General features: G+C 50.8%; 1 protein-coding gene and 1 long non-coding RNA gene across 8 annotated transcripts in view; one reads left to right on the forward strand and one right to left on the reverse strand.

Annotated features, from left to right (window-relative positions):
* LOC135920141 (uncharacterized) overlaps window positions 1–19,902 on the reverse strand; it is a 303,939-nt gene that overhangs the window by 127,965 nt on the left and 156,072 nt on the right. Inside the window, exon 3 of one of the 2 annotated variants that reach the window (XR_010570179.1) lies at window positions 19,503–19,601. The exons of the other annotated variant lie outside the window; for it this stretch is intronic. This is a non-coding gene — a long non-coding RNA (uncharacterized lncRNA). Of the gene's footprint in view, window positions 1–19,502; window positions 19,602–19,902 lie in introns of those variants that run through there. 2 annotated transcript variants of the gene reach the window in all.
* The window catches only part of LOC135920108 (polyhomeotic-like protein 1), a 239,557-nt gene that overhangs the window by 23,592 nt on the left and 196,063 nt on the right, over window positions 1–19,902 (forward strand). The window lies entirely within an intron of this gene.

Consider the following 19,902-nt stretch of genomic DNA (forward strand, 5'->3'; position numbering starts at 1 on the left):
CAGCTCGTCTTCCCGGCGCCTTATCTGAGGGCGGGGATGCTGTTGTGCCATTACCACAAGCCCGGATTCCGAATCTGCAAGATGCAGAATCTATCCTGCGAGCGCCCTAATTCTCCCTTCACAAGTCAAGATGCTGCGCCTTCGTGCGGGAGAAGCCTCGGCGAAGCAGCGTGTTTAAACGTGTCCGCGTGTGCCCGACAGCCCGGCGCCGCACCTCCCTTGCCTGGAGGTCACCGCGCGCGCGAACTTTGAACCGGGTGGCCAGCGCGGTCGCTGGTTGGACCCCTCGGACGACCGTCGTGTGCTGACTTTGTATTGGGCCGGTTGAGTGACAATGGGCCTCGGGGATTATAAAAGCAGAGACACGCCGCTCGAAAACAGGATCTGCCGACCCCACCGGGAGAGAGTGTCGCTCCCGACCGGGGGTGAGATGTGTCACGCGTTTTCGCCGGACGTCGTCGTGCGAGAACAGTCGCGTTTGTTGTGAGCACTCGGCCCCAGTGCCGACCCGTTCATGTCCTGTATGATAACCTGTATATAATGTATAAAGTCCCTTTTGTTATTCTCATCGACGCCAGGCTCGGAGTCTTCGCTACCAACGCTCTGTCACGAAACGGGTGACGAGCGCTACGGGACCACAAAGCCGTAATCGTGGTGCAGCGGTACAAGTTCGGAACACTGGCGGCACCGGTTGGATGTCGTAACACTGGTGGCACCGGTTGGGAGTTCGTAACAGGGCAGATATGCCTCTCCGATACTTCTTCAGTGTATGTATTCCCATATTCAATGCATCTAATCAAATCCACGTTCCAGTAAAATCTGACGTCTGATATCGTTCGCGGACGTGAAGCTTGATACAAGGGGCTTGTTGCAAAGCTCGAGTCGCACGTAGGTTTAGTTTGATTAACAACGGAAACGCCAATGTAGTTTATTTCTGGTTGAGCAGCGAAACACATATTTTGTCGCAGGAAGACACGAACGAGTGAAGAGAGGACTACAGGACATGCGCGTTGTCCATTCTGTCTGTGCCCAATTGTACATTAAACAATTAAGCAGTTCTCATTTAACCTGTCTTCTCTCCCTGTAATGACTAAATATTTAATTGCGTGTCGTGTCTTCCTTGCGGCTTCAACCCGAAATGTCCTCCCCCCCCCCTTCCCTTTACACCTAGGTGAGGCGTACAAATCTTTTGAATTTGCGCCCACGGCAGTACTATCTATTGTTGGCGGAATGGCAAGAGGCCGCGAGAATCGTAACTGTCCCGCGTTTACGCGAACCCGTCGACTGTTCCGCGGCCAGGAAGGAGTTAAAAGAAAGAGGAAGGCTTAGCAGAGACAGGGGGAGGGAGACGGGGGAGGTCGATAACGGTAAAGGGTCTCAACGTGTGCTCCTACAGGCGTACACACGCGGGGACAGCGCTATCGCGCACCGTGAGTGCTGCGTGCGTGCCGGTCCGCGTGCATGACTCGAGAAGCGCCAGCTTCACTTCGCCATACGGATGGACGGAGGGAGTACGAAGGCTCCGTGCCGAACGGACATTGCGGAGGAGGTGGCGGAGAGGCGTTCGACTACGCTGGAAGCAAAAGGGGATCCTCCTGGGCAGGGAGGAGGGAATGGCCCGCGAGGCGCCGCTTGTTATGGGACGCTGGGGAAACGTAGAGCTGGAAGACTCCCCTCCGAGGGAAGATGGCGACACCCGCGGGAGCGATGCCTCGTTGTTACCTTCCGCGTCGCATGCCGTCCTTCCGTGTGCCGCCTCTCGCAGCAGTCAAGGCGAGTCTGGTAGTACTTCCACTTTGCCCCCCTGAGCATTTGCGTGCGATGTGTTGCTGGTTTTCGCGCTTGTTTTGCCCTCCTGCCTCTTCGCCTCAATGTCCCAGCGCCTGTGCGAATCTCCGTTGTCTTTAATTAATAGAAGCCAGATGGCGGCAGTATGGATGGTAGCTTAGGCTATAGCTGTGACGTAAGCGAAGCGAATGAACGTGTAGACGATGGAACAAGCAACAGCGGTCAGCGCAGAGGAATCCTAACGCATCAGCGTACGACTAAAGGGGATAGGTGCAACGTGTTTTGTTATGTTTTTTTTTCGTTATATTCCTAGGCGAGTCGCCTGACATTGGGTCGATATCATCATGCTTTCAGCATTCCTGGCATATTGATGTGCTCTGCAAACTGCCCATCAGAAAACCCAGGGGTATAGCCTTGTCTTTAATGAGCTTTCTTTACTTTCTCTCTCTCTCTCTCTGAACAAGTAGCCTAGTTACAAAGGATGTGGGCATGCAACCTTGTTCTGTCATGGGCCACTTGAAAGAATGTCATATAACATGAGTGTAGCCTTTCGGAAATCAAGTGCTAAATTAGATTTCGGGTCATTAAGTAAGTATATTTAAGAACCCGCGACGCTGCAAACGGCGCCGGAGATAACGAAGGTCAGGCATGGAAATCGGAGCAGTCACAAGGCGTTGACAAACCAACTAGTCCAACAATACGTTTTGACTAAGGTACGCAAATTATGATTTAATTAAGTTGTGTTTTGTGTGTGAAATCTGCGGTATGATTATGAGGCACGCCGCAGTTGGGAACTTCGTATTAATTTCGACCACCTGAAGTTGTTTAACGTGTACCCAATTTAGGTTACAGGGACGTTCTCTTGTTTCGCCCTCATGGAGATGCGGCTGCCGCGGCCGGGATTTGATCCCGCTACCTCGAGCTTTAAGCAGCGCAAACGCCACAACCACTATAGGCCGCCACGGTGGGCGACTAAGGCTGTACGTGTAGCAGGCATTGCTCCGGATAGTTTTACAATGGAAATGGTTCAGGAACGCGAGTAACACTTGGCGGTCGTTTCTGTGTGGAAGACCTGGATAGATGACTTCATATCTGGCTCGTCTCGTTCCCAAGGGGTTGAAGGTTGATTTCAAGCTGACTTTGGTCCGGGGGTGGTCGACCGCTCGGTTTGGTCAGGCATGCCGAATCAGTTACCCCTCTACGTTTATGGAAATTCAGACGACGACTAATAACAATCGAGTAGCAATAGTTTGATTCGCAAATTGACATCCATGTGCGAGTCGAGGGTGCCAGTGTCAACCGATATCATGTCGTTCCAACCGAGAGAAGCCACGTAACCGGCTCGCGTTTGCTTCACGTAACGCGGCATAACGCCGTGTGCGTCTTTCTTCCCTGTATTCCGCGTTGTGCTCGTTCTGCAATGAATTGCCAACTTTCTATAAGCTTCTAACCTAGTTCTCAGAACTGCTTCAATCGCACCCAAGACGTGGCGCGTGTTCGCCAAAGGCAGCGCCGGCCAACGTTATACCGGCCACCGACTTCCTCGTCGCGAGACTCAGCAGCTCAAACCTTGAGAATTCCTGGCGTCTTTCCGTTGAACGATTTCTTCGTCTTCTTATACGTCTTCGTATATGCAAGACGGGAGAAGGGAACCACGAGCACGTGATAAGCGCATGCCGGATACGCGTCTGTGTTTCGGGACGCGAAATGCTCGTCATGCCGGCCGGCTCGCGCTGCAGGCAGTCCGACTTAAAGCCTTCCTCGCCTCGCGGGCGGCAGGCAAAACGACGAAGGCTCGCTCGCTCGTCAACTGCTGCTGCTGCTGCTCGTGCGTGCACGCGCTCTTGCTCTAATGACACGCACGTTCTCGCGCCGCCTGGCGCCTCATCCAATCCTCGGTAATCTTTTTTTTCTGTCTCTCGCTCACTCGTTCCTCCGAGAACGTGCTCGGCTGTCGTTAGGGGGCTCTGGCGGAATTTCCTTTAGACTCGCGAAACAAAAAGAACGAATATATAGTGAGATGATGCAGAGGAAGCGGGTGAGATGATCAGAAGGAGTGGAAGCGGGAAGGGGGTGTTAGGGGTGGCACAGTTGTTCACTTGGCTGTGTGCACCGTGCAGCCACCACTGCACTAGCGCACTACCTCCTTCTCTCTCCCCCCTTACCCTTATCCTTACCCTTTTCTTGAGGAGATGAAGCTGCGAGCGTGGAGCCTTGTGTGAGCTGAACGACGAGCAAACTTTTGCAGGAAAGCTCGTTGCGCGCCTAAAACGGAGTGGAAAAGAAAAGAAGGGGTGCTTTTTGTTTTTCTGTACTTTTATTAGGCGCCAGCTAAAAGGAACGAGGGGAAATCGGTGCGTTCGGGCGTTTGTACGAGAAACGGGAGGACGGACGGGGAGGGGGACCGGGGCTTTCGAGAAGATCTGTAGGTTCTTCGTTCGTGCGTGTTCTGGGGCGAAAAGTGCTCCGTTAATTCGTCGTTGGCATTTGGGGAAAATAGCGTGCGCGCGCTGCGTGAAAAAAAAGAAAACAATGAAGAGGGAATGAGCGGCGACGAAAGACGCCGTAAGAAGGCTGTAATGAAAAAGAAAAAAAAAATAGAGAGTGCGATTAAGTAAAAGAGCGGACCAGTGCGAGCGCTGTGTAAAACTCTGGAGATAACTGGAGGAGGTGGAAAAGAAGGGAGCAGACGGCGAGGAAAAAAACGAAGAAAAATTAAAGCAGGCACTCGAGGAACTGCTACCAGACGAAGCCGGAGAAAAGAGAAAGAGAGAGAGATGGCCTTTGTGTTTGGAACAGGGCGCGCCAGCGGGCCTCCCTCGGTGTACGCACTACGTAAAAGCTCTGCGAGCTTTCTTTTTGCTCGCGGTCCTCTTTTGAACTGCCAATTTAAGAGAACGCAACAGAGGGGGAGAGAGCTAGGACGGATTCGAGTGTTGGCCCGTTTAGGCAGCGGGAAAACTACAGTGGTTCTTCGCCATTTTTCTTTTTTCTCACTGTCATTTCGTTATTCGGCAATGGTGCGGCGACGCAATGAGGCGGCGAGAACGCGAGAACGCGGTTTTAACGAACGGCCAATGAGCGGGCGTTCATCCCGCACACCCCGCCGCCCTCCGTTCCGGCCGAGCAGTACAATCGCGGAGCCGTTCATCTGTGGCGTTTTCCTAATGGTCCTTTATGAACGTGCACCGCGGAAGTTTTTAAACGCGGAGATTTCTGGCTTCCTGCCCCCCGCCTCAACTCCTTACAGGGGCTCTCATTTGATCGTTCCCGGAGACGGTCCCCCATTCCGGCCTTGCTCGCAGTTCGTGCCTCTCGGCACAGCCGAGGTGAAGTGAGCGAGATTGAGCGATTAAAAAACGGTCCGGGGGTGGTGGCGGTTGTGGGGGGGGGGTCTCGGTTGGAGCGCCCGGACCACCGCCCGATCTAAGCTGCGACGGGGCAGTTGTCCTGGAGCTATAGCTACGTACGTAACTTGTGCATGCTGCGAGCTGCCGTTTCGTGTGCAATTGACCTTTTCCCGACCTCAAGCATGTCTCGTGTATGCGATCATTTCCAGATACACTGCGATGCCGATTGCTCTGCTGCCGACTGGTCACGTCTTCTCGGAAGCTGACGCTTCGATATGGTTGAAGCGGGGTGGGCTGCTAGTTGCAGGTTGTCACCCCCGTGTGATACACGGTATACTTGCCGGTGCGCCGCAAGGTGAAAAAGCGAGCGAGAATCGTGCCGAAGTGGCAGCGCACAACTACCCGCCCCGTTCGTTTTCCTCGCTAAGCGAAGTGGTGGTAGCATGTTTCTGACCGCGGTTTTTCTCACGACGCAGGGCCGAAATTCACGAAGCTTTTCGTTTGTGAGTCCTACTTGCAGTTCACTCGCCGCCTTCGCTAATAGTATGTCCAGTATCGGGATTGGCTGCGATTCGCTCTTAGGAACAATTCCAGTGTATATCAGCACGCTTTGCAGATGCAGGCGCAATTCTTTATTGAAGTGTGAGGCTTACAAACCACGCATTATAATATCGTGACTCAGCTTACGGCGCGTGGGCACTTATAGTTAGTTGCCTGCATTTTCGCTCAAAGCAACCGCTGTAAACGCAAATACGCTCGCCGAGATCGTGGACTTACCGCACGTGTCTGACACAGCGCGTGTACTGAGTACAATATATGCCTGAAACCGGGCAGTGGGCGTACATTGCGGGCTCAAAAATGTTTACGGCAAGGGACAGTCCGCGTGACAAACACGGCGTTAGAAGCATATAGTTCAGTTTGCACCCTCTAAACACTTAACATGTCACCAGATCAGCGCTGTCTCGCACAGCTTTCCGTTCGTTCGTTTCATAAGCGTGCATATAGATGTTTTCTGTGCCGGTCAGGAAGGATACTTTCGCACAATATATAGCTCGTCTGGTTAAGTATGTGCCGGAACTTGTTGGCTATATGTTGGTGGTAGTGGTAATGTTGGAGTAGTTTTTGTTGTTGTTTGTTTTAATGCGAATCCACAGGCTGAGTCTTGTAAGAAATTGTAACCATATCTTTGCTTCTATCCTTATCTTCTGTAAGCCCCCCCCCCCCCCCCCTTATGTAATACCCGACAGGGGTCCTTACGGACAAATAAATGATGATGATGATATGCTGTGGCGTTTATTTGAGAGCCTTAGCCCTCGTTTTCAATATTACTCGCGAAACGTAACATAAATGTGTACTTGAAGCGACAAGCGAGCGTATACGAACAGAAAAAGTCCCCGCCGCTTCGGCGTGCCCTGTGCAAAATTGAAGCAGAACTGTATTGGCTAGTCGTTGAATGCTAACTGCAGCACTGTATTGCTTGTTGTAATATATATATATATATATATATATATATATATATATATATATATATATATATATATATATATATATATATATATATATATATATATATGTATATATATATGTATACTTATATATATATATATATATATATATATATATATATATATATATATATATATATATATATATATATATATATAACACTAGTGTATCAGTACATAGCTACCACTATAGTGGTAGTGTAGCTATGTACAAACGGGGCTGTGTGAGAAAATTCTTGTGCAAGATGCAAATTGGTGCGTCAGAAATAACTCGCAATATCAACGCTTTCTATGCAGAAACTGGGAAAAGCGTCTCTACTGCATGTCGCCGACAGTGACGCAGAACCCAGGCTCGGCCTGACTCGTATCGATTTATAGCTGTTTGCTGCTTCACGCGCATAGTCTGCGTGCGGTCGCACTTGCGAGACGTTCGTTTACTCGTGTACTTTGAACACAATGATCTTTGCGACGTGTCGCAATGCGCCGAATGTGATTATCGGATTGACGTCATATCAGCCTTATCACGTAGGTGCGCGGCGCACCGCTAGGGGTGCCTGCCGCCTGCTACATTGCAGTCTAAGCGCTGATTACAATCTGTTTAGTGGCTAGCCATACGGCTTTGTCGCAATTACTTTGATGGTTTTTAACTATTGGTTAATCGTATATTACTGTGAGGTGCTTCTTTCTTTCTTTCTTTTTGTCTTCACTCGGCGTTTAAGCATTAAAGTGGAGCATATTAAGTTAAGATGAACGCTTCTGAAACAGTGAAACGGCCACAGCTAGGGGAGGCCTATGTAAGCCAGAAAATATGCGGAAAACGAAAGACTGGGTCGACGCCTTCTGTAAGATCGCCTGCGAGCTTGCCGTGTCGTCATTGGTTTTGACAGCGCGTGTACTCGAGCGTAGCTGTAAAAGAGTATGTTGCACGCTTGGGCAAAATACTCAAAGCTATAGTAAGCTTTCAGAACATTTCCTGCTCTAGAATGGACATAATTGCGGGTAAGGTGTGAAATTCACCAAAGCGGAGTTTTACCGTTATGTTCTCCCGTAGTAATCTGCATTTGTTCCCGCCAAATGAATGATGAATGCAGTTGTGAGAGAACAGTGACGTAGCCAGAAAGTAATATGTTGTGTGGGGGGAGGCGTTCTCCTCCGCCGAAAACTCCTCCTCCTCCTCTCTCTCTCTCTCTCTCTCTCTCTATATATATATATATATATATATATATATATATATATATATATATGTTGTGTGCGTGGAGGTTGTAGATCACGCAAACACATACTCCTAGCACTCCCCGCACAAGAATGCTTTAGCAAGTAGGCACGTTTTTGCGTTGTCGAAACAACAGCTTGCTTAACTTCTGACAAAAGTTTTTCATTGCTAAGGCGTGAAGCCACTTCGCATCAAATTATACTTTCGTCTTTATGCTACATTAAAATATGACGATATTGACTAATGACTAAAATTTCGTCACAAATTGATGCATATATATAAAGTTTGTCGTTGACCTAACTGGTAGATGACTTGGAAAAACTAACAGTGCTAAAAACGGGACCAAATAAAAGCAAGAAAGCGCACTATCGCGTGTCTTCTCGTTTGGAGCCCAGGCAACGGTGAAGACAACACTTGTTTTCGAACCATCTTCCAGTGAGTACGGAAGGCTACCTACGAAAGAGAGTGGCCACGATTTTGTTGCAAGTCGCCTACTCAGTCGCGCTTTCGGCGTTGTCGCCATGCCGTATTATTATATATATATATATATATATATATATATATATATATATATATATATATATATATATATATATATATGAACAAATATGAACAACGTGTGGTCATGGTATTGTAGTCATCACGCGACGCATATTGTCATTTGTTCAAAACTCGGGAATTGATGACGCAGCCAGTCCGAAGCAGAAGCCTTTGTGAAAATTACGACATACGTAGTTCGCAGTAAAATAAGGACCAGTAGTTCCTGCCGTCTATACTGAAAATTACCATGACGTTTATTAGAAAGCAGCACGTGTTACGAAGGAAGAGGTGAGCCACAGCTAGGCAAATGGCCACGGCGGTCCGGTGTTGAGCGATTGGCCAGTGACGAGACGGCCTTTCTTTGTCCATAAAATTATCCGCCTACTTCGTTCTTGACGCCTTTTATTTGCGTGCTCTTTCCCTTATTCATCAACCCGCTCTTCTTAGAATTCCCTGCTTATCCCGCATCAGCAGTTATGGTTAACACGATCCGGAACGAGGTAGAGGCTCGCCGTGAGTGGGGCCGCAATGTTCTGTACACGGGAGAGAGGATCTACCTCATGACAATCCCCCCTCCCCTTCGGACCGCCACTATCCCTCGCCTTGCGTTCTCATTCAAGGCTTCCCTTTCATCCATGTCGCTCTTTGGGTGCTCACCTCCTGAAACTTCGGTTCCGTGGGAATGGGGGGAAGGGGGGGAGGGTTCGTCAGGAAATTTCAGGTGGGAATAAATAAGTATTAAAGAGACGGGGAACGTGCCCATTTGATACGGAATATTATTACCTTAGTATCTCACTTCGATACTTTCAAGTTTTCTTTGTGGTCATTTACCACAGAAATGTAGAATGTGCTATGTGCTTTACATGTGATATGTTCGTTGCATATACGTTGTATTACTGTTCGTAAGCAGGAGACAGCAGTACTTCCAAATAAATCAAATATCGAAACGCGCTTCTGCAGGAAGTTGTGCAAGTACATGCTATATTTGCAGGGTATTGTACTGTAGTGGCGCTGGATTGCTTAAAGAAATAGGACGATAACAAAGTTAAAAGAAGTGGGTAAGCGGGGAACATAGGCCCCGTGAACTCCAGCCTCGCATTTTAGCGGACATTTTAACTCTGCCGCGGGCAGAGGAATGTGTTTGTTCCATACGTGAAGCTCTCGCATATATATATATATATATATATATATATATATATATATATATATATATATATATATATATATATATATATATATATATATAGTGTGTGTGTATTTGTGTTTGTGTGTTCTAGAATTTATTCTGACGCGCACGGCGCAGACATTTGTAAGCACGTTAACAATGACGCAGGAACACAGCATGCTATCTGAAGCCAGTTCGGTTAAACTAGAAGTACTATGGCCGCGGTAAAAGAAGGAGGGGAAAAAAAGAAAAAGCCGCCTGCTGCAGCACTGGCACAGCTTCGAATCTCGTCCGCGCTGTGTCGTGGTGTTACTTCCTGTCTCTATGCCATCTGTTGTCGTCATATGAGTGTACTGCATACACCGCTTTGAAGTCTCAGTTAAAGTCCCGTGAGGTGTGCGCTACGGGTCCACGGAACGAGTTGATTAGAGAGCTGCGCAGGCGAACGTTCCGCGCCTGCACGTCGCATCAAAAAGGAAACACTACGGCCACGATGCCCGTTAGCATTTTGCCTTCACCAGCCGCATGGCATTCGCATGCGGCGGACGATGGATAATCCTGGCAGTGCTGACCTTCTGCCACAAAGTCAGGTCGTCCAGAGACGAGTCCGAGCAACCTTTGCGAGGAAACAAAAGGTCGGCCGCGCCGCGTCGTCTTCGGCATGCTTGCGGGGTTCACTAAGCAATTCTTCGCGGGACCTTCTTTTTTTCGAGGGCCGGCCTTTCTGCCGAGGCCGTGGAGAGTCAGCCAGCCGGTGTGCCGCGCTCGCACGCATGTCGGCAGACTCGACGTGTCTCCTAGCGACAGGCAGGCAGGCTCGAGGCAAAAAACTCAGCGGGGTGCCCGGCTGCTGCTGAACGCTGCCGAGCCGGGCAGCACGCCAGCCCGGCCTCGCCAGCCAGCCCAGCCGGAGAAGCCTCCTCCTCCCTCCTTTCCAATCTCCGGTTCGCCCGCCCCTCTAGGAAATGCCGGTTCCCCTCGGTCTGCGCATGCTCCGAAAGCCTCGCCTCCTCGCCTACGCTTTCTGTTCTGTCCTTTCCATTTTATTTTGTCTTTTTACGGCTCCCTCCGGAGGTATTTTATTTTTCGCCTTTGGCTATTGTGGTTACTACGCTTCCCCCTCCACACGACCGTGCGCGGCGTTGTTTGATGTCTTTTTCCTCCGCTGAGCGCCCTCCTCTCCCTTTTGTCTTTCCCCTTTCCTCCTGGTCCTCATCCTCTGCCGACGCTATTATCGAAACCTTTTCGAGCGTTGCTTTGGCTGCGTGCTTTCTCGCTCTTTCTTTCTCTCTGCAATGTTCTTTCCACTCACGTGGCCCAGCTTGCTCGCAGGGAGAGGGGGTCATTGCCACAGACGCTTCCCGCGCGCCACTGAAGAGAGGAGGAGAAAGAGAGGGCGAGGGTGGCGAGGCTGAGGAGGAATGTTTTTCTACCCGGTTGCAGCACTGGCCGGCGACGGCGTGCGGGCTGTGGTGCGGGTTCGCTCGTACGAGGGATCTGCCGCCTCGCTGCAGCCGCTCTACGGTCGTCGCTGGTTGCTGGGTCGGTGGGTCGCCACCGCCGTAAAGCGGGCCGCGTCGCTTCAAATTCTGAAGCCCTGCCGGCTCCCGAACTACTCTGCGCACTTACACCCCCACCATTCTCCGTACGCACACACATGGTCCACTGCACCTTCTATTCGCCATTTATTTGGCTCCTCTTTCACCTTCCCACCAAACCCGCGTTCGGGCAGCAGATTTCCCTGAAGACACGACTAGCCCCCGTTGTCCGTGCTGCATTGGCCACGCAGTGGTCACGCACTGTGAGGGCCACTAGCGATGGGAGCTATTCATTACGAACACTTCTCTCGCGTTCTCTTATATTTCGTTCCCTTTTTGTGTGTGTGTTCCATTCAATTGGCGTTCGCCTGCTTGAACGCACGCCAGGCACTATCCACTCTGGACTCTCCGCTATTGCGGCTTCGGTAGACCACTTTCTCAACGCCGGCGTAGGGCTCGCCAACCGCAGGACAAAAGGCCAAAAAAAAAAAAAAACGGCGGGTTGTCTTGCGGACGGATGTGTATTACGCGGTCGCGAGTAGAATTTGGGCTCCTTACGGCGGTGTTCGTTGGATTTTGCTTTTGCTGGCGACCCGTGGTCGAGCTGCGCCGCCGCGATGATATTTGTCTTTCGCGCTCGGTGGATGCAATCGCCGTTTCACCGTAGCCGGTGTGCCTGTCGTGCGCCAGCGGAAGCACCCCTGGGGACCCTCCTTGCTGCTCGCCGCAAAATCAACGGCCGTTTCGCATTAGTCTTCTCGCCGCTTCGCGCGGGGTTTTTGTCTGTGCGTGGCAGTGCCTGGGCGGCGCATCGCTTCGCGGCCGACTTCGGCCCCGTCACGCTTCCGGCTTCCCAGCTGGGTACCGAGAACACCGAGAGAGGCTGCAGGGCGAAGCAGAGGCGATGGGTCTCGCGCGTCGAGAGAAAAGAACGAGTGAAAAGAACCGCCTGGCACGTATACGCGGGGGGGTTAATTTGACTGCCGGAAGCGCACTGGGCGCGAGAAGGTCGCGACGCTCTGATGATTCCCGCAGCGCTAATAGGAGCAAGCTCAGAGAGCTGCGTGGTTGGTCTCGCGTATGAAAGTCGCCAACGTTAAGATAATGCCTCGCAGCGAGCGAGCGCCGTGCTTGTTTTGTCGCCTTTTTTTCTGTTCAGCCTTTCTGTGTAGCGGACGTCTTCAGAACAGTGAAACCTTTATTTAGAACGAGGCCACTATCCGGGAATAGTTTGTCAGAAGGGAAGGGTACGCCACGTTTGCATTTCAGATTCGTTAGCAAGCGAGGTATTTTTACTACATTGGCTGCATTTTCCGGTTTTGCGTTTTTTTTTCATTCCTACCGGACGCCGTGGTAGGCATCACGCCGCGCCAACCCATACCAGGATCTACGGTCTTGCTTTGCAAGTAGTAAAAGGCAACTTCGACTTTACTGCACTCGCGCGCGATTAGATAAGGAGGCGATATAGCCAACGTACCATATACCTCCGCTTTCCGATATGTTGTGGCTGTCTTTCAGTGACCTCTGGCGTGTTTTCGACTTTTGTTGCGTCATCCACGCTTCGCGTCTTTCGACAACGATCAATCCCCGCCTTCAGATGATATCCGCATTCCTTTCAGCCGGTTTCACTCGTTTGCGATTGGCCGTGAGATTCGTTCAAACCACTTGGACCGCGCAGACGACGTGACCGATGTCGCATCTCCTCATCCGTGCCTGTAAAGCAGAAGACGTGCGGTATAGGGCTCCGATAGTTGCAGCTTGTTGGAACCTGTTTGAAACTTGTTCTATGTGGTTGTTGGTGTGGCTGGTTGTAAGTCAGGCAGCACGTGGAATATTTCCTGTTCAAAGAGCTCGTGGATCTGGGTCCATGTTTCTTTATAGCGCTATAAAACACGACAACTGACGAGGAGGAGACAGAATACGCGCTTGTCCTGTCACTTCCCTGGCCGACGGTTGTCGGCACTGGCTAGACATTATTGTAAGCCTAGTACTCACAGATAGCCCGACATGGAAGGTGTATTCTAGAATGTGGGTCCGGTATTTGAGTAGGCTTCTGTCAATGTGCCGAGCACGATATGTCATCGCTGTGCGGTGGTCAATATTACGAGCTGCTAGAGCAGGCAAACGATAGCCACCTAGAAATCGCTGTCACTTGCATAAGAGAATTTCTGCGAAGACGAACGCTCTTGTCGTGTGCGCTTTAAATGAATTCGCATACTTCAGGGTCACTGTCGTTCCCCGTCTTTTGTTTTAGCCGCTGGCTTAGAGCGGGTTTACAGTTCGTTGTGCGAGTGCGCTAGTGCTTGGCCGTCTGCTGCAAAGCAAGTCTGTTCGCTCATTCAGCAAGAACGATACTCCGACTGAACGAGTTCAGAGCACGGACAGCGAAGTGTGCGTGCGTGCGTGCGTGTGTGCGTGCGTGCGTGTGTGTGTGTGTGTGTTTGTGTGTGTGTGTGTGTGTGTGTGTGTGTGTGTGTGTGTGTGTGTGTGTGTGTGTGTGTGTGTGTGTGTGTGTGTGTGTGTGTGTGTGTGTGTGTGTGTGTGTTGGGAGGGGGGGCGGTGCATAAGGACGCTCATCTCCCATCGTGAAGGCCTCGGACCACGTTTGGGGGCCCACATAAAACTCACGGTTTTCCTCGTTACAGTGGCGTCTCGGCGCCCTCCCTACGCGGCCGTTTCCAAAAGCCGTTGAACGTAGCGCGCATGTTTAGGGATGGTCGTGTGCTAGACCATGCCTTACGGTATATAGAACTCCTCGAGAGCCAACCTTACGATGGAAGCTCTAGACAGGCCCCGCCTTCCCTCGCGGCCGTCGGAACCGCGCCTTTGTTTTGTGCGATTCGTTGCGCTGTGCCGGAAATAAGAAGAAAAGAGGAAAGAAAAAAATGGCTGTGGCTTAGGTAAGGTTAAGCCCAGGATGCGAAGCATACTAGCCTTTATTTTAGTTGTTGAACCACTGTTTAGCCTGGTGAACTGCTGTTGCTTGGCTATATTTGGTTCGGCTAGACGAAGAAACAACTCATGCATTACTTCTTCGCCTTCAAGAGTGGAACGCGACAGCGTTCCCGTCGACCCGCCAAGGGGTGTAAGACAATGGGCTACAGGGCAGCGACTACGCGCCCCGCATTGGACGCGGTGAGCGTCGAGCAAAGCAGCGTTCGGCGCGGCAACGAAATGTGCGCCTGAGCAAGAGACGCACGCCTTAGAAACAGCGCGTTTCTAAGGCAACACCGCATTCACTAGAGGCGCTTTTGTACCGCTTTGAAGCGTTGTACTCGTGGCTCAGTGGTAGCGTCTCCGTCCCACACTCCGGAGACCCTGGTTCGATTCCCACCCAGCCCGTCTTGCAAGAGTTGAGCCAAAGCCACTTCTCCTCTGTCGTGACGTCACGGTGTCACGTGATTTCATGGTCACCGCCGCGCCTGAGGAGCTGGGTTGAGCCCTCGTAATATGCTTCGCATAAAATGAAAAGCGAGAACTTTCCGCAGGCTGCCCGGAGGCAAGTGCCAAGGGGCGGTGGCGGAGCCTGCACTTTCCTTTTTTTCTTTCCTTTTTTTTTTCTTTCTCCAGCTCGACAGCATACAATGTACGCGTATACCAGGCGCCCGGGGGGGCCTCCGTTGGTGCGCCCTGCATGCTGTTGTTGGCCGAAGGCGGCTGGAATGTCTGAACGGTCGGCCTGCATACTTTATGAGCCGTAAAACGCGCGGCTTTGGCCGCTGCGTCGCGTTCAACTCTCTCTCTCTCTCTCTCTCTCTCGCTATTGCCAGTTTGCCGGTTATACTATATAATATATGTGTATATATGGCTGATCGTGCGGCAGATGCGGCGGGCTGAGCTCATCCTGTCTGTGCTGTATTAGAAGCCACTCTCTCCCGCTGCTCTGAAAGAAAAGTACAAGTCTAGCGAGAAGGACGAGCTTAATGTGGGGAGGTTTCTCATTTTGACGCAACCTGTTTTCTCTCGTCGTGGTCTTAGTGGGGCTCGCGCACGTCGATAGGGGGGTGGGGGTGGGGGGTGAATCACACCAAGTAGTGTGTGCACTTGCGCCATTGTCCAGAGGAAAAGAGTCACGAGTATTTGGCTTATCATTTTGTCTTCTATATTTCTGTTTGCCCGGACTTTCGATGTCGTAATATCGGATACCGCTCAGGTTTAACTCGCGAACGGCTCCACACTTAAGTTACAGACGTTGAAAAAACAAAGAAAAGCGATAAGCAATGAGTGTTTTTGCGCAGTCCTTCACACGTATCGATCGTTTTGCTGTTTGGAAACTGGTACCTTGACAAGCTTACAGTTTTCCTCGGAGAAATACAGCGTCCTAGAAGGACAGTGCACACGGCGTGTCTGGTTGTTCGGTTCAAGTTCTCATAAGCTGCTTGCTTTATCGAGTTGGACCTTAGCATGGCAGACAAATTGTGATAGGATCGCTGTTGGAGTGGCCAATAGTGTTTCGCTCAGTCAAGGTATATACTAATATACTATATGATAGATGTTGCGGGCCCATGCCACGCCGTAGCTGTTGTCTTAAAAGGACACTAAACGCAAATGATAAGTCAAGCTAAAGGGATAGATTAGTGCCTGAGAATCTCTAAGGCGTGAATATTATCGCTGACAGAGTTTGAATCATCCAGAAAGTGTGGTGAATGTAGGACATGATTAGAGACTCCCCCTGGACATGCAATCACTCGCCCAATGGCGAAAGCACGCCTCAGTTAAATTCTGTCGCTAGTACTCAACCACTGATAGCAGAAAGCATGCTTGTATTGTATTATCATATGAAATAAAATGGTACTTGTCCAGTTCTGTATAAGCTTTAGAAAATAGAACCAATTTCAATTGCCCTTGACGACGACGTGGGCCGTCGAAAGGTTTCGTTTTCGCTCGGCTGTGCGCCACCCACGTTTTCACGTTTCACTAGTTTCGTTATCGCGTAGCGCTGCGCTGATTTTGCTGGCTTGCGAAGCTTGCACAAACTGAAAGCAGCAGAGGATTCAACTTCCATGTGATGTCGCGCGATGCCCGAACGGTCTACGCCCTCTACGCCACTTGACCAAGAAGCAGCTGCAGCTGCGAATGCACCAGTCTGGCTTGGCTCGGTACCGCCGTCTGTCGGGCGCCGTTTTAATTACCGACGGCTGCAAAGGGTGGCGATGGCGTATGCAACGTCGCCACTCCCCCGGTTGTCTGCATGGTCGGGACACTTGAATTTCTAAAAACGTATTCGGACCCCTCAGATGCATTATTCTTGCAAGCTACGTCTTTTCTTGGCACGAAATAAGCGTTTGCGATGCTTTTAGGATGCTATTTAAACAGTCTACGTCGACTTAGTATTTGCCTGTAGTGTCCCTTTAAAGGAACATGCTAAAGGCCACTATTAATAAGTTTGGACTGGTACATTGCTCCTCCACAGCATTATTATTATTATTATTATTATTATTATTATTTTCATTTGGCGTAAAGGAATGGCGATTTATTACTGGAGAAAAGTTCGACTACCTGGTGTTCTGCAAACTGCACCCAAAGCGCGATATACGCTCGTTTTGCTTTCCGCCCTTATCGCCGTCGAACCCGCCACAATGCGCTCTACAACAGAACGCCATATATCCACCGACCGACCGCTGCAGGCAACGAAAAAGGACAAGAGACGAGTATGAAAGTGTCACTTGGAAGCGGGCAGAGTAACCCGCGTTTAGGTCAATATTCAGATCAACTGAATACTCGTCTGCCGCCCGCCGTTAACTCGGCAGTACTGCTTTTCGTTGTGCCTTGTGATGGTTCGTTCATGACGCCTGGTTTTCGGGTTTTGAATGTATGCGTGTATACGGGCAACTTCGCGCGCAGCATACGCAGCAGCACCGCATGCATCTTCCAGGTGGAGAGGGAAAAACGGACAAAGTGAACCCTCTCACCCCCTCGCAGGCGCTGCGTTAAACTGCCGGTTTGCGTGTCCTAGAAGACGTACTCGCACGTGTGTGTGTGTGTGTGCGTGCGCACCGGCGAGTCCTCAAAATACCGGGTGCGAGCTCCCCCCTCTTTCTCTCCCTTCTTCGCTGGCCCGCTTTGTCGTAACGGACGGCGGTAGTCCTCTTCCTCTAGCGCTTATCACTTTCTTTTTCGCCGTTTCTTGGTGTGGCTTGTGCGTCGGCGTACGCGGTGTAATTGCCCGACGGTCGTCTCTGTCCATCTGTCCGCCCATGGGTAGGCAGACAGCTGACGGCGACAGCAACAGGTCCGAGAGAGCCACGCCCTGTAATCGCCCTCCCCTTCCTCTGCTTCTTCTCGTTTCCTTCTATCTTCCAAGCTAGAGAGAAATACGTCCAGGCATCCATTCCGGCGGCGAAGTCGACACCACTGTGTCCTTAGCACGGATTGTCGCCGAGACCGGAAGCCAGGTTCTTCTGGCTCCATGTGAGCGAGTGGACGAAGCCTTTCCTCTGTACACGTTTAAGGCGGCCTGACGCTCGTAACCTGGCCAATTAAGAAGTGCTCTTGCGTAGAAGAGGAGCTCGGTGAACCTGACTTCTGAGGTCCAAAGAGCAATAAGTGGTGTGTGTCTTAGGCCGTAGAAACCGCTGTGTTTTTAGTCGTGTATGCGCATGTGCGGCGTATTTCTTCTTTAGGTGTTCTCATTGTCTGTTTGTTAGCTTTGCGCGTGTTCTTCGCTCCTCCTTAGCGAGCGCAAGTTGAGGGTTGCAGCAAACGGTGGCTCGAGCTCGTTGGTGTGAACCTCACCCCAAAAGAAAACTGGGAACACGCGCGGGGCTTCCATGAAGAGGTCATAGGCAGCGCACTCGGCGTCTTGCTTTGTCCTCTTCACACTGTCCCGAACTCTCGGTTACGCTGTCCATAAAGCCATAGTGAGAACCACGTTGATGATGGCTACAGAATATATAGCGCCGAACCACAGCAGCCCTTCTTTTTGAGGTAACTCGCGGCTCCGTGTGCTCTCTTCTCGTGATTTATTGAGAAAAATCGGGAGACAGCGAAAGCAGCAGGGACGTACGACTCCCCAAAGCGATTCCGTGGCTCAATTCAATGGAACCAGGGGCACTGGAAACAGAGCTTCGCATTATACAAGACAGAGCCCTTCGGCATCGGGTTCCGACGCGGTCCTATGTAGGCGCTCGGCGTTGCCACCCCGTCCGATTGCCGACTGAGCCCTTTCTCTTCTTCCCTATCTTTTATCTCTCCATTCCGACCCCCCCATCTCGCCATTGCGGAGCCTTTTTTCATCCTTTCAATCACAGCGCACGGTTTTGGATGTTGTCATCGTCCTTTCCCGAGACATTCGTCTTTTGCGCCTCTGTCCTTTCCGCTTGTAGCACGGACCATTCCTCCCCTCCCCCCCCCCCCTCTTTTCCCCCCTTTTATTCTGTCGAGGCGCCCTTCGAGAACAGCAAGAGAGGAAAGGCTTCCCCATACATAGCCCGCGAGGCCAACACGTTCTGTCTTGCTTACTGCCCGCCTCTTGTGCCACCCCTGTCCCGTAAAATATACGAGCGCCCATATATATAATCCGCGTTCTCGGCTTTTTTTTTTTTTTGTTCGCGCCCTTGTCTCTTTTCCTTCTATAAAAGAAAGTGGAGGGGGCTCTGCCTTTCTTTGCGCCCCGCTTCGCGCGGGTCGCACTCGCGCGGACCTGCAAGCTTCCACGCTACTGCAACTAAGTACGCTGCAGTGCTGGGGACGCTATACAGACGTGCCGCACTGTACCGGGTGGCCGTGCTTGTGCACTTTGCGCTAGACTGGTTTCTACATGTAACGTTTCTGGCGACTCATTGTTCACCGATGACGTATACTTGCAAGCGATCCACGAATCGGTCAGGCAAACGGCGCGCGAAATTAAAAAGTGAATTTATTTTTTAATCTGCGAAGTAAATAGCCTGCAGACCTCGCCACCTCATTTGGAGTTTGAGATAGTACGGAATTTTAGACAAAGTGCACCCAATCGGATTTGCCTAACCATAACGCAAACCCTTTTTGACGCCCTTTGCGTTCTTTTGTACTCTCTTTGCGATCTTTTGTACTCTCATTGCGATCTTTTGTACGGCTGGCCGGTATCATCCCCAAGCTTTTGCGTTTCCTCTTTCTAACACTCTCAAATTAATTTGATCCTCAACGTCATGCACTGCCAGTAGCGCCGAAAGACGGCTTACATTCTCGTCCGCGGCTCTGTGGTCGCCGCGTTTTCGCAGTTCGCACCTTTCATAGTGCTGCACATTTTTATCGTGGCGTGGTATGAAACCCTGCTATATATAGCGATGGGCCTTTCTTCTTCCCTAACTCGAGTCTCTATTTACCCTCCTTCCTTTCCTTTGCAAGGAAGCCGACGTCCATTTCTTTCTGTCTCCGCGACGTTATTCCCCCCCTTTTTTTCCCTCCCTATTGTTTATATACTCACCCGTGTCGTTGTTCATACTCGTTGGTTTCGTTTTTCGAGCTCCTTTGCGGCGCTTTACGAAGGACGACAAAGCGTGCGTGATGCCGCGCCACCTAAACCTAAAAATAAAAAAAAAGGCACGGGACACGACTAATTAGGATTTGCGTGACGGTCTAATCTACGCCGTGTTATCCGTCGTTAAAGAGCGCTAGCAACTAGATCTCGCAGCAGATTCGCTATAATGAATAAAGCTCACATCTAACAACGCTGTCAACATCAGAAGTAGTACGTTATAGCGGTATATTATATCAACAATGTATACTGCTTGCATGCGACGCTTTTGGCCTTTGTGACCTTGTCTCTGCTATTATACCAGGCAGTTAGTGGGGTGCACTCCGGCACGATCGTTTGTTCATGCTG

This window comes from Dermacentor albipictus, chromosome 2, assembly GCF_038994185.2.
Source record: "Dermacentor albipictus isolate Rhodes 1998 colony chromosome 2, USDA_Dalb.pri_finalv2, whole genome shotgun sequence".
NCBI lineage: Eukaryota > Metazoa > Arthropoda > Arachnida > Ixodida > Ixodidae > Dermacentor > Dermacentor albipictus.